Source organism: Cyphomyrmex costatus, unplaced genomic scaffold, assembly GCF_001594065.2.
Source record: "Cyphomyrmex costatus isolate MS0001 unplaced genomic scaffold, Ccosl1.0 scaffold205, whole genome shotgun sequence".
In the NCBI taxonomy this organism is placed as follows: domain Eukaryota; kingdom Metazoa; phylum Arthropoda; class Insecta; order Hymenoptera; family Formicidae; genus Cyphomyrmex; species Cyphomyrmex costatus.
The window spans coordinates 988596-1002679 of NW_017276095.1; positions in this window are offsets into that span (position 1 = coordinate 988596).

Genomic DNA, 14084 nt, shown 5'->3' on the forward strand with positions numbered 1-14084 from the left:
AGAATCTAATCGGGGAGCCAACCGTTCCACTTCGCGTCTCAGTGAAAGACGTGTCTCACGATCATTCGGGCCTCCGGACGTGCAAGCAGTATTAATCGATTTAACGTTTCTCGCCGTTTCTCTCAGGTAAAATAAACTTCCGTTTTCTGTCTTCAGCTCTTAGTTTCCCTTAGAGCTGTCGCCTGTTGCGATTTTTACGAAAAAAATCTCTTATTTCTACACTATATTCTTCCGACCGTGCCTTCCCGAACACACACGTGCGGTTTCGCGTTTTCGCAATTTTCGGAAAATACTCTCACGGTTCTATTTGCAATTGTCTTTTTTCACATTTATCCTCGTTTGCCGATTGCCTTCTCACTCTGTCCTCGGTCGTACGGAGGGAAACATACAACCGGTCGAAGAGCATACCTGATTTCACGCCGTTCCCGCTTCCGCCGGCTTTGCGATCGTCGTCGGAAAACATCGGCTGTCGCGCTCCAGAATTTTGTCGTGCCTTAAAACCGCCGTCCAGATCGTGACAATAAATTCCCTCTTTGAGACTCTCCCTTTTTTATGAGATTTTTCGGTACTCTCCCGTTAGTCGTACCCGTTTCTCGTCACTAGATTAAATTAATCCGTCGGCATTCGACGACGAATCGTACCCAACGAGCTTATTTTCCCTCCAAATCGATTATCGATCCAACCACAAGATTGCCTTACCAAGATCCAAGTCCGTCCGGGATTTTTCCCGAAGGTTCTTCGCTCTCCTTTCCTTTATTTCCTCAATCGAGGAACAAGAATCAACTCCGTCCCTTCCTTGTGCCTTGTCCTGATTCATCCGTTGTGACTGGGGCGGAACGATCGCGTTCCTGAAGACGAAGATCCAACAGCGTCCAGTCAACAAGGATCGCTTCTTCCTTTCCGATTACATAGGATCTCCTCATATACAGACATCTAGCTTTTCCTCTGTGCCGTTTCGCTTGTAACTCGCGCTGAACGACCACCGGCGCGACGAATCTGTCCGAGAAGAGATTTTCTCGAGCACGTTCGAGTGACACCACGATGACATCGATACGGTGAGTAAGAAACTATTTAACGTGTGATGCAAGAGAGTTTAGGCTACCTTCACAAGAGAGCCGTAGCTTAGTGATTGTTAGCGAAGTAGAATAACATCGCCTCGTTCTCTCGCTGTCGCGTTGTGCGTGCTTTTGATGTGCCGCCCTTTTACAACGATTTAAAGCCTACTCTGTGCCTATAGCGTGCAGAATGAGGGTCAGAAGACTAGGAACTAACGGAACGTATTTTAATTATAATAGGCTGCAGGACGCAGAAAGTTGGGTAAACTTCAACTTTCGCGTCCTATACGTCCTGCATTCTGCGTATTGTGGCCTGCGGCCTATTATAATCTGAAATATGTTTGCGACCTGTGTTCTGCGTACTACATGTAGATCGGACTTTAAGTGGCTATAAGTTAATAAAGAAAATCTAAATTCTCATTAACATATCTCTGGTTTTGTACATCTTTAATTAAATCGTAAAATGTCATCAATGTGACTTGCGTGGTCACTTTTAGTCATGTACTCCGAATAAGAGACAGCGAAAAATTCTTCTACCATAAATTGAGATTACTTTAATCACAAAATCTAACTAAAAGCATTCGATAGTATAAAAAAATCTGAAGAATTTGTTGATCGAGATCTAAAACTCTTTATCTTTTACTTCCTTATTTATTTGTATGAATAGATTGTGCGTAATGTATTGTTATATGATCGTTTCATAATAATACACAATTCGATAAATTTATTATATTATGTAACGTACATAATAAATGTATGCGTACAAATGAAAATATGTCGTAGAACTCTTTCTTGTTAACATTCACCATCATCGAAACCCATACCGAAATTAAACATCACGCATCTTAATTTCTGTCCAGACTCAAAATCAAACGAACAAACGAGCTAACAAGGTACAGAAGGTATAAAATTGATTGCTGTAGGATGATCGAGATAGTATACTCAATTATTAAGAGCGGTTCGTGGTAACAACCCCCCTACGATCTCGAAATCAGATAGTATAATACGAGGGTCGACTTTCCGGGATCCGGAAATTGTTCAGTATAGGAGAAGCAGACTTCGGCATTAATAATCAGGTATTCACGCACACATTCGGATCCGTTTCAAAACCAATCCCGTGAAATTGTTTCAAAACAAGACGGGGGAGATGGATTTAATCTTTTCGGAATTTACAAACGACTATGATAGATTTTATATTGGGGATTAATTCTTGTCTAGGGCTACCGTTAAACGATATTTATTAATCTTTATAAAATTGTTTATACGAATTGATATATAGAGCTGTGTACGTAAAAACTGGGATGAGTAAACGCTCACAAATTGTGTATGTTGAAAGGATCCAAAGCAATTTGTAAAATTTCCATCACACAAAAATTGGTAAATAGAATGGGAGCGGAAGTACCCTAAATATATTATTAAATTAAACAAAAATAAAAGGTTCATAATGTAATACGAGCAAGCGATATAGATTCTGTGTTTGACATTTTGCCGATAGAACCACATTATTGACAATACAGTTTTCAGTTGTGCAATCTCTCGTTTACACATTCAAGTATTATTAATCATTTTCCAATAGAGTTTCTAATAGAGACACAGTAACTGTTCAGGTTATTGGTGACGTGTACGCTAAAAGTATTTATATTCTCTAATAGATATGATAGTAGAAAAGAGTCTCTAGTACATTTTATGTGGCAACACACGTTTGTTTGTAACACTTGACATTTGTAATAAAATTGAAGACATTTAAAGTTTCTTATGAAAATAGTTAAATAATTTCTTTAATTAAAGCGTTTAAGTAATTCCTAATTTTAATCGAACTCTTCACCAAATGTAGCATAAATTAATATTGGAAATAATCGTTCTGCTTCGGACAAGTTTCGTAATGTTGCGAGGCAAACTGTCGTTTCTAAATCCGGTCGAAATTACGGATATAGATTTCTATATAAGTTCTTTATCTCTGTTTGTTTTACCCTTCGCGATAAAAGTTTGCGACACATCTTCTTTTTAATCCTTTTATTTACCGGTGTGTGGCAAAAGGAGAATCGATGATTTCCGCATATGTCACAGACCGGTTACACGCGCGTCCAGACGTTAAAACGACTCAACCGGACATACGCGAGCGTACGTTTATTTGAAATCCCGGTAGACTATTCCTTGCGGCTCGATAATAACGCTAGTTCTCTGTTAGTGTTGACTTCGAGTCTCGCGCAATACCTTGAACCAGCATTGAATGCGAATGCGATCGATTCGAGATAAAAATTTGCCAGAACGTTGCGATTCTTCATCAACGAAAACGTAAGATAAGGAAATTCAGAGAGTATGACTGAACAAAACACGCGTTAAGAAAATAAGATCGGATAATCTTGGAAATTAGGAGACAATCAAGAAACAAGAAACGTATGAATTACTCATCGCTATAAGAAATGAGATAAAACACTGGTCAATGCTTCGATGTTATACGGTAACAATAGTTGTGTTGAAATATCTATCAGGAGACGCGGTAGTGTCTCTGGCCATGTTCAAAAAACTACTAGTCAATTTTAAGAATTTAGCTAAATACACAGAAACGAAAATAACTTTTTTTGCAGCGTTGCTTATGATGCTTAAATTTTCTGCAAAATTATTTGGATGGTTCAACAAAATGATTATTAGATCTGTAATTGTTTAAACTTTTAGATGCTCCAGCAAAATTATCCTCTCTTTTCTTATAGTTGTACATTTATAAAAAGATAGATAATGAAAAGATTAAAACAAATACAGGAATATCTTTATTTCAGTTAGAGTAATTACAGTTAATGGAGTTTTAATTCTCGAACGAGAATCGAGAAGAAGCCAATCGTTCGGGGAGCTCATGAAAAATCGAGACAACCGGGGATATTATTTGTTCGCGTTCTCGTGACGCTCGAGATTTCTCCATTTGGTGCACGGGGGTGTGTTACTGGGGCACTAGTGCGCAGAAGCCCCGAACGTGCCCGATGTGGATCCCAGAGAATCGTCGTAGCGATGCTCCCCTCCCACCCTTTCCCTCGCCCCGAAGTCCCGCATCCCCTTCGTGAGAAAGAGAAAGAGCTCTGCTAGAGCGAGCAAGGGGTGGCTCCCCGAACCAACCCTCGCAGCTACATTTCGAGCCTTAGTTCGTGGCGCGCGGCACATTCAGTTTCTGACCGGCGGCGATCGAAGTGACGCGTCCGCCGCGCCGTTCCCGATTAAACTCGTCATCGCACACGTCTCTCGGGATTTCACCCGCAGGATCGACGAATCCGGTCGCTCTCCGGCCGGCCACGTCGCGTTCACGGTGTTTCACGGGGAGTGACTCGCGAGATCGCGGCAAAGCTTATACACAACAACACACACAGTCAGGGATGTCGCGCGAGACTCGCATTCGCTCAAAGCCATTGATCTTCGCGATCGAAGCGATTCAGTGACGTGTGTGTGTGTTTGTGTGTGAGGCTCGTGCGAGTCGTGCGCGATAAAACAAACTAGTCGGGACAATTAAGTGTAGAAAGATAACGCAGTCTAACATATAATCAATTATTTCTTATTCCGATTTCGAGCATTTGATTTTGTGTATCGCAGCGATTTACTTTTCCAAGTAGTAGAGATTCCTGATTTTTTTTCCATCATCACTAATAAATCGCTAAACGGATTTAGCTTCTCGAATTATCTTCTTATATACGTATAATTCTTCCTTTTTACATTATTTGAAAACTTGTATAAATTCGACATAGATTCTTATTCTAATCTAAAATTAATTAAATTTTTTTCAATATAAAATTATAAAAGTATTTATTGTTATTAATGTATTCCTAGTATTAAGCCTGCTTTATCAAGCAAACTCGTCGCATCTATGAATAATCTCGTTTATCGAGGCTCATCGATTGATCGTTTAATGGAATATCGATGTAAATAGCGAGATTTACGAGGTTGTCAAAGCTCTTCGTCGTCGTCGCCGTAAATTGATCGTGATCGCGCGCAAATAAAGTAAGAATGGAGCTGAATCCGTGCTGCAGCTTCGTAGGGATAGTAAATTATCTTTACACGAGAAGCTTGCACCGGAAACGGCGTCAACCGACGCCCAACATTTCACGATCCTGGGTATTATAGGAGTCAAGCCAAAGTAGCCAAAATTAGATATAGATATAGTTGCTGCTCTATAGGCTCCGCTAAAGCAAGCCAATACAATGCGCCGCCGGAGGTAAATATCATCTACTACTTTTCTTATGGTCATCGCGTATCATCAACCGTCCATCGTTATCGCTACTCTTTAGTTTAGCCAACCACATGGCGTTTGCCTGCCTTCAGCGATCCGAGAAACGTCGTGTGCCTCATTTCATAAGACTGTACAGTACGTGGTTCTTCATGATAATGAGAGGTCTAAGTCTATAACGTTTTTTAGCGAGTGGAGAACGCATTTGATTTTATAACTGGAAAACTTATTCAGACAATACAAAGTACCATTTGTTGAAGAATATCTAAAAGACGTTTTGTATCCTGATTTTAAACTTCGTGGACTAAATTATTTGAGAAATTAAAATAGAAATTTGACATTCTTCTTAGATATGCAGCTTAGAAAATGAGGCCGCGATTGTTTTCCGCGAGCTAAATGTTGCTGTGATGAATGTTTTATAGGCAAAGACGTTTAGATAGAACAATGTTTAGATTTAGAACAGATGCAAGTTTTTATGTATTAAAAAATTTTCCATTCCATAGAGTTGTTTGACGCAACGTTACACTGCGAGGAGTTGTATGGCTTTATTTGTTCAATTCGATGGATTATTAATTTCAATTAGACGATTAACAGCAGATATACTATTTCATACTCTTATGATTGAATTTATCAAAACTTTTGTCATGTCACAGCAGAACGTTTATTTATAAACGTTTATTCAATCGACATCTGCGAACATCGTTGAATTGTATTTGTGTTTTACTTTATAATATCGCAAATGCAATATGATATATTTGCGTCTACTTGCAGCTTTGTATCGTGCTAAGTATTTCTGCAATATATATTTAACGTGATATAACGAAAGTAAAATGTCACGAGAATAAAAAGAATCCTTTTCTCATCACTTTAAAAGCGTTAAAGCATAAGAGAGAGAGAGAGGGGGGGAGATTTTACTGAATAATTGTAACACCGTCTCACAATATTACGAAATTAACATTGTAAATTAAATTCGTGTACAGTACGCGGCGGAAACCTTCATTTAAATATCTACTAAATCTACTTCATTGATTTTAGATGGAGACAATAAAAGATAAGTTTCCCATGTGATTGAAAACGACGTGGTATAAAATATTTATATTTTCACATGGCTGGAATAAATTTTTTAAATAAAAATTATAATAGCGGCTAGATACCGATTTTTCCAGTAAATTATTAGATATAATCGTGGGAGATGAATAAGTTATTTGGGGTAGTGATGCGCGATAAAATGTTATGTCATCTGCAAAGAGTGGCAATGACACGGTGAAAGAAAGAGGGAAGCGGGGAGGGAGAAAGCGAGCGAGCGAGCGAGAGAGAGAGAGAGTTGGAGGCAAAGCGTTTGTGAGGTGGAGGATGAGAGAACCGACCGATTGCTCTCCTTCTCGCGAGGCGGCGATGAAGTTAAAAAAGCTGACTACGCGACGGCGCTATAACTCGCTCCGAGAATGAAACGTGGTAACTACATACACTGTGGCCAAAGTAAATGGCAGTAAGTGTTACGTACACGCCGATATAGCTTCTACTTAAGCAAATTTCATTTAGTAGATTGCACGCATCTTTTATAATGTCAGTTGCGATTACTCATCGGTTTACTGACAAATGTTATGGCGATTCGTTATTTTTACGCAAGTGCTTTAACATTTGATCCTCCGGAGCTGATGGTGGGGTCAGTGGATTTATTGGACTCTGAATTCAATTATAAGTTTCTTTGTAAAAAAATATCAAACATTTAAATTTATGTTACAGTACATCTACATATTATTCGTATTACAATATACAATATACTTAGTGACTTTTGTGTGAGTCTTGTTTTGCAATTAATTAGTGCCTTTTAATTAATATAAATAGATCTCTCAGCGTCAGCAACTGTTACAAATTTTGATGTCGACTCTTAAAGATTAATAATTTTAACGATAAAATATTTTTTAATTCACATTTATTATACATAGATTTATAGAGAGTGTATAATACAGAGAGAGAGAGAGAGAGAGAATAAATCAATCTTGTGATTAGAACAATTGTCACCGAATAGTTATTGATATAAATTATTATTAATAAGAGAGATAATTATCAATTAATTGCAAATTGTAAATTACATTTACAATTTGCAATTAATTGATAATTATCGAATGAAATATTACATATTGTCTTTATTAAAGCGATATGTTAAATTATTAAATCAATTATAAAAGCGTAATTGCTTTTTAATTGATAGATTATGTTTATTTGATGAGTACGTTGCCATCATAATTAGTAATTTAATTAGCCAACGATTATATCAAGTAACGATTAAACCTATTATTAATTATTAACCCTTGAACAGCACACTTATCTTCGATATCTTCGGACAGCACACATGGGTCATTCGTGTTCGACTCGATTTTAAGGCTCTTGAAGTGCTCGAAAAATTCTGTAAAAGTTCACACATGTTCTTTAAAGTCTCTACTAAATTATTCTGCTATGCAAACATTGGAAAAATGTTTAGAAAAATTATGAAAATTACTTTCTGAACCAGAAAAAGAAAATAATTCAGTTTTGATATGAAAAACATAGACACGAAAGACTCATATGTATCGTTCGAGGGTTAATTTTCGACTTTGCATAACTTTTGCATAAGTTATCATGTTAGTGCGGGCAGTTCCGAGCCAACTTGGGAAGTTTGGCTTCAACAACAAAAATTGTAAAGACAGTCGTCAATCAAAGCAATATAATAATGCAGTATCGATAAGGCATCGCGGAGAATTATGTTCATATCGATATTAATCTTGCAGAGTGGGTGCAAAGTATATTCCATGTATAGGAAGTGCAATTTGCATGTAATATATGCATAAAGTTTATGTCGTGTGCGTAGCTTTGTTAAACGTTCGCACGGACGTGTCATTATCATCCTGAGCAAAAACACCCGTTTACAGATATACCGTAACATGAGCGAGCCTGAGTTGTAATGCGGAGGGTCGCACGGTCCAAAGTTAAGTGAAATTTAAATGGAACTCTTTCCGCAATTCTGCCTGAAAAATAGTGGAGAATCAGTTAAGGCACAGTTAATTTAAACTGATGCGAGAACAGATCAGGGAGATTGTTGTCGAAGATTTGCATGAAGATTAAGGGGATGCTGGGAGTCACCAAATTGTGAGGATATTGCAGATCAATATAAATCTTCAAATTTACTGGACGGAATAAAAAATCCTTTTACAGGATTGAAGTAGACACAAAATGGAGTAGGAGTGCAGTCGATTTTGTACTAAAATCAGAAAAGAGTTAAAAACTTATATTTTTTTTCTTCTACTCGAAGAGCTATTATCTGACGAAGATGTTTCCTTAATACAATAGTTTTATAGCTCGAATGGACAAAATAGCAGTGCGCCAGTAAGCAGATTACGTGAACAAACAATACTGAGTTTATAAATCTAATATTAAAAGCTCAAAAAGAAAGATTTATATTGAAAGATTTATATTGATCTCTGCAAATGACGCACGTATATGAATGCTGAGCGACGACTCGGAATGGTAAACAAAGAAGTAACTGTGTCTAGCAGTAGATGCGCTCGATCTTGCAACAGATGGCATTGCAATATTTAGGACAGATGAATGCGTTTGAATAAAACACAACGATAGATAACATAATATAAGAAATTAAAGAAGTAACTTTTATCGAATTTGGTATTAAAAAAGTCTGTACTCGATCAAGTTCGCTCCAGCATCCTCTTAATTCGAGATGCAATTCGTGTGCAGGATGTCCAAATTGATATATCGATAAATGCAACGTATCCGTCGTTGCTAATGGGAATCGCTATCTATCCAGTAAATATCAACTAACAGTAACATAACATAACAGTAACGTAACATTAAGTACGTAATTATAACTTCATACTCGACAACATAAATGTAATGTAACATGTAACATATGTTTGTATGTAATTAATAAAACAGTTATTTTGTTAAGGGTGAAATAACATAAGCACATATATAATTTAAGTACACTGATACCACGCATTCGTTGTTGCTAATGAGAATCACCATTTACCCAGTAAACACGACATTGACTATGATTCTACACTTAACAATATAAATTTAATGTGTATAACAGTTACATTACTGAACGAGAAATAACAAATTCATAAATACGCTGGTATCTGCTTGCAAACAGAAATCACTATTTACTCAGTAAACGTTAACAATAATAGAAACATGGTGTCAAAGTTACACTCAACAATATAAATGCAATATAACGCATACGTAACAGTTATATTATTAAATATGAAATGTAAATGATTACTATTGCTATATGATTGCTATGTTACTGTTGGTGCTTACGGGGTTATTCCCGGGTGTACCAATGGTGAATCGTAGGGGCGGAGATGGAATTTTTTCGCGTATTATCGTGAGAGATTGTAGCGGGCGGTAAATAACGTCCGCGAGCTATTCAATCGTGCCGCGCTGTGTCGCGATGATAAATGACGGGAGCCCGGACGGCGACAGATTAACACGTTTCCACTATAGATTTGCCGTTTCCGCGATAATCGACGGAGGCCTGCCGGCCGATTGGCACGTATATGCGCGGCACGATCCATTTCCAGGGTGAGGAATATGAGACTAGAGGGATTAACCGATTTTGCCGAGCGCGCGGGTACATAATCGCGTCTTCGTTACTATTCTCCCTACTGCTGCCGCTCCTGATTGCTGCCCTCAATTAGTTCGCGTCAAGTGTCATCGCGGCGAATACTATATGTACATACAACGTCTAATTTAAGAAATGCTTTTGATTAACGCAAATCACCCAACTCTCTTCTCTCATCCGTTCTGTCCGTTTCTTCTCTTTTTTCTTGCGTTCCACCGTTAAATACCACGCTCTCGTGTTTGATAACGGTGTGCTTCGTATTCAGGCAATCAACCGTATCGAAATGGAAGATCCGTGGAGAATTTAAACGGTACGAGGGAGAATAAAATGGCCAGGAATTTGTTTTAGTACGTCAGAGGGAGGTATTGGAGCTTGATCGAGATGAAAGCCCTATTTATGTTTCAGTACGAAAGTATCAAAAGGAAGATCGTCAGATAAAGAAGCGGTTTTATCATATTGCGTAAACAAATTTTCTTTTCCGCTTTTAATAGTTTGCTTCTTCCATCTTTTTGTCATATGCTTCTTTTTTCATCAAAATCGTTGTAAAAAGTCTCTCATTTTCTGTACGATGTATTATGGTTTAAGAGCTCGAAATTTTGGCCAAAAAGTTATTTTATGTATTTAAAAGTGATTATATGTTATATTTTATGTAATTTGAAAGATAACATGACAATATCATTTTAAATATGAAAAATTATTAGAAATCTGGCTAGAGAAAGGCAATAAAGATTACATTATAAATCAATTATATCATAATGTATAAATGTATTAAATTGTTTATTAAAATTTATTATTACAAAATTTAGTTGAACATTTCATTCTTAAACACGTTCGGTGTGATGGTGCTTTTAAAATATTAAAAAATATAAGAAATTTTTTTATTATTAGAGTTTATGATCATTTAAATATTAAGTTTTGACCAAAATCTCGAACTCTTAAACCATAGTGCGCTATAGAGAGGGTTTATCTAACAATTTATTGACTCTCTTCTCTCTCTCTCTCTCTCCCTCTTTCTTTGTTATCTTATTTTTGGAAATGCAACTCTGTTGCGCGAATGTAACGTTTCTCACTATTACACGCGAGTTATTAATTGTAAATCCATAAAAACTGAACTGCCTTTACTCTCACGCCTTTAATTGTTCTTCGAATCGAAACTTGTAAATAAAAAAATTGAATTTAACATGAGCCAACGAAACAAAGAATTCACCACTTTATGCCACTTTATGCCAGCCTTTCAACGATGAATGTTGCGCGTCCGTCCCTCTCGTAAGAATATTCAATTTCCAACATCAATATCAATGCCAGCATTGTCGAGAAGTGGCTCCATCCCGTTGTGGCGGTATGCATGGAGTTGATGATCCAGTTGTATGTAATGAGGTCATTCCCTCTGAATCGAGTTCGTGCGGATAGGAAGGTGACGTATTGCGAATTGAACGAAGTAACTTTATAGCCAACGGTGCTCTCAATTTCGTAGTAAAACGCCGTTGGCTCTGCGAGTGATTGCCTGTTGCACGATTTTTTTCCCCTCTGCATTTCGTCATTGGAATAGTCACTTTGTTTCGTTTTTCTTTTTTTTTTTATAAAAGCAAAACTCTGAATATTGCTTGTAGTGTTCATAGGGAATGAAATTGACTCGTATTTCGGGAATGAACAAAATGCATATCTTGGCAAAGCAATTTTCTATAATAATTTACTGTTAGTACACAGTAAACAAAATTGTGTATTTGTGTTGGAAACGATCCACTCATGTCTGTGTTAACAGTTTGTGTTGAATTTTTTTAAATATATTCGAGTGTTAATTTAACATGATGTGATTATATTATTTAAGGATTCAACGTTTCTTTAGTGTCAAAATGACACAATTTATGAGTAAATGGACAAGTAAACGTAAATTCTAAGACAAATGAATACGTGTTAATTTAACATATCATAAATGTTTATTTTCTGAAAAAAAAAAGTGTATCTCACGTTTTGTTTACTAATTGTATCGATATTATCTTTTTTGTATTTATTCTCTTACATAATATTTGTGTAACCTTCTAACATGTTCATCTTGTATTAAATTAACCCAAAAATTTGAGTAGACCGTTTGCGACATGCGGTTTATGTTAAATTCGACACATTTTTTTCAACTGTGTATTATTGCAATTTTGCTATTTGACATTGATAAAGTTTTCTCTGAAGAAACGAACGTCGTTAGCTGTACAAATTATTTTGCAATTGCCAGCAAAAGAAAAACAATTGCATTTTAACGGATCTAAAATTTATATTTTATTCTCTTTTCTAATTATGATAATTTATTGGCGAAAAAATATTTTACTTTCAAATCTTTTGCTTCCAAATTACTCTGATTTACAAGATTTCAGTTTCAGTATATATATTTTTAGCTGCTTAAAAAAGAATATAAGATTAAAAAAATTCTATTACCCACAGATTTTGAGAAATCGAGGATTTTCTTTTTGAATCTCAATAACGACTAAACCGATCAAATTTTATATATACATTTATGTACATATGTATATTAATCGATAGCTTACAACCCGATTGTATAATACGTGTTTTTATTTTTTTCCACATGCCCTACAAGCGGAGATATCGCGTAAAGTCCGGATCTGCAATTTTGTTTAAAAATGTTTTTTACATGAAAGATTTTTCTATTTAAATTAATTTTTTTCATTTCGTACTGTTACTTCTTTAATGATACATGTCATTAGAATTAAGTAAACAATAAGGATAGTACCATTTCGTTTAGATTTAATCATATAGTTTTCTATGTCGATCATATACACTTTAGTATCTTTTCTACTTTTTTAAAAAGTTATACTTCAACGATATAATATTTCACGATGAGCATATATTTTTTGTAATTTAGACACGTTCCATTGCGATTGACACATTCGCTTTCGGTCATCATCCGGTCCCCCATCCAAGTCAGAAATTCGATATGGCCAATGAAATCAAAACCATACATTAATTGAGTGAAAATTGCGAGAGAAAGACGAGTGGGCGGGAGGAGTGAAAAGGAAGGTGGATGAAACGGAGACGAGATCGAAAGCTCATAAGAAAGGATAGGGTATGCCAGGGGTATGGCAGAGGGGTTGCGCTCGGAGTTTGACACAGTCAGAGACCGGCGTTGCTTGGCAACCTTTAAGGGTGGAAATCCACATTGGCGTAAGGTGTATACCTGCGACGAATTATGCGGCATCCACTATTCCTTCTGGATCCCATTTTTCTTCTTTCTCTATATCTCCTACCCTTCTCACAAAGGACACACGGGAAGAATCCTCATGAATGAACCCGACTGTGATCGACTCGGGATTGAATACAACGAAATTGGGTGTTTATCCCCGTGACGTCTAACGACGCCGATTATTGCCGTGGAAGAATGCGTGCTTCGCACATTGCAAATTAGCGAAAAGATAACAATCTTGCTCGATGAGGAGAGACCCGATGTTTCACTCAAATCGTCTTTACCACCGACGTGCTTTACATCCCCAGAGCGGAGATAATGACACTCAGTTTGAATTCAATGTTATGATTTAATCTATTCATATCTCAGAACATTTTCCCTTGCTCTCTTTTTGCAATTACTCTCGGCGAGATATCTCCCGGGGTAATCTTTATTAAGGCGAACAAACGTAGTTAAACAGTACGTTCTCGTTTATCTTTTCTCTTGAGAAGCCGCCTACTTAAATTATATCTTAATCATCATCACGAAGTATTTTACATGTTTATAAATCACCGCGAGCTGTGTATAACATGAGAATTCAATTATTTGCTTGTCGAGTACAGTTTGTCTTTTTGTAGCTATCGGATTCGATTTAATTATTTTGAGTTTGAAATTGGAAGAGCATATTTTTGGTCCCCTCTACTTTCCTCATGTTTCCATGCTTGTATGTAAACGAATGTTGCAATCCCCGTAGAAAATTTTGTACAGCCAAAATATAACGTATATATATTTACTACACTATAAAAAGTATGTAAAAATTTTAATTTCTTAATTACTATTGTGACTTTACATGTAAACATACATTTTTAATAATTCCAAAATTACCATTATAATTGCTGTAAGTTTACATGCAATTTTTTTATAACATGCATGAGAGATCAATATATTATACATATAGACAGTTACGATGGTTTCCTTTCTTCTTCAGTCTAGCGCAAATTATTTTAATCCGTAGTTGCCGTAGTGCCTCTAACC